This window comes from Pinus tabuliformis, chromosome 5_2 (genome assembly GCF_031772625.1).
Source record: "Pinus tabuliformis cultivar Carrire ecotype Pingquan chromosome 5_2, CPIR1, whole genome shotgun sequence".
In the NCBI taxonomy this organism is placed as follows: Eukaryota; Viridiplantae; Streptophyta; class Pinopsida; order Pinales; family Pinaceae; genus Pinus; species Pinus tabuliformis.
The window spans coordinates 1,087,989,957-1,087,991,914 of NC_142306.1; positions in this window are offsets into that span (position 1 = coordinate 1,087,989,957).

A 1,958-nucleotide genomic window follows, 5' to 3' on the forward strand; every position below is an offset into this window, starting at 1 on the left:
TGGGAAAAGTATCTACTCAAAATGCCCCTATCCTACTCTAAGGTGTGACAGTGCCTTAGCAACAAACAAGGAAAACTACTTTCGTATTCTTCTTTATGAAATGTAAACGAAGAGGAAGGATGTAACTAACCTGTGTCTTGCGCTAGTTTGTTGATCCAATCTCTCTCCTCTTTGTTTGCTTCCCGCTGCCTGCTCTCTTACTTTTCCAGCTTCACCAAGTTCCTGCAAGATCACAGAAGAGGAAAACTACACAAAAACATAGATTTACATTCATAAATAGCTTAGGATCAGATTTAAGCTAAACATGCAAATATAACAAAGCATCATTGATACACAGCATGTAGAAGAAACTCAAATAGTTTTATTGATATAATAAGAAAGTCCAAGAGGAGATACAACCAAGTGAGTCCCGATCCAGCATCTACCTCCCAGCAAAGGAATCCCTTCCTCACCTCCAACAAAGCATAAATCACCCAATGCACTAATCTCAATCTCAAAACCAACAACAATTCTCTGCAAAGTACAAAATTCCAGCCTCTGGATCTCTGGGATGAGGGATCCATATATAGATGTAAGCAGAGAGGATGAGTCAGCTTATGTTTTGACTTGTGGCTTCTCTTTGTCAGTTCTTGCTTCCACTTGGAGACTGAGAGCCTCTTACTCATCACTGGTTGAATTCAGTGAGGCAAGTGTCATTGGAGAAGATTCTGGAAGCTTCCATTGTCTTTCCACCTCGTTGAATGACTTTGCCATTTGTCATTTCCCGCTCAATGCACCCTGGTAGTGCATTTAGGTGCGTTGCAACACACCTAGCTAGTGTACTGGGGTGCTTTGCAACGCAGGCAGCTAGTGGAGCACTTGAATTGATCCTGATTTGACTGATTCTGAGTAGTTTTTGGTGGAGAACTTCTGGGAGAAGCTGTCGTTGGTTGACCTTGTTCCTTTAGGGGCAGGAACAAAAATTTTAGGGACTTTGGATCCCTTGGATTATGGACATTTCATGCTCAAAGCTGTAAGGCACAAAAATGTCTATAACAGTTGCCCCCTAAAGTATGAGGCCGTTTATCGGGTGAAATGCTTTATTAGGAGGATCCGGAGTTCTTTCAATGATGGGAGGAGACCTGTAATAAGATACAATAAAATACATCATCTTCATACTATTTTCATGATCTAGCTGAGGCGGGCATTCCCATGCTCAGCTTTATAAATTCATTTTTATGTACATAGGACAGACAATCGTCTGATGGTAGACTGATGATTCTGATGAAGTCATCATCCTTTTGGTAGGATGATTATCTGTGCTGCAATGCTGTACATGTCAATGTTTTTATTTTTTCCTGAATATATATCGTGGCCCGGATGGATGAAACTAGATCCTGGGTCTTCAATCTCGTTCGATCTTCACTCTAAGTACAAGTCGATCCATGTGAGAAATGTTTTGAAGTCGAACATGGAAAGATATCGCTTGATTACCAGTCAATGATGTAAACTGTTAACAAGCGCGAGAGGAATCACCGATAATGATAATGACCCTCAAGGTACTGTAGTACAATTCACGTGGTGTGAATAAAGGACTTGGCATCGAACACCATGCAAAATCTTTCGGTCGAAGGTCATTGATGTATACCTGTCGCCGGAAGTGAGAAACTTGCCATTGAGGCATGCAAGCTTCAAAGTACTGAAGGGGTGTCCCTAGATCAACTTCTTGGATAATGAGCTGATGTCGACAAGAAGCGATCTATCAAAGGAGGGCCTTAATGAATCCCACATCAATGACACGGAATGAAGCAAATGATTTTGATGGAGGTGAAAACGATATGATGATATATGGTTCAGGGTGGCGGTCATGAAAGAATGAAGTATAATGTATGGTAGTGGATGGGACACGGGTGACTTCTCTGGATAACTTCTCTTGAACATGTTGGTGACACTTATATGATGGATTGGTAGCATTTACC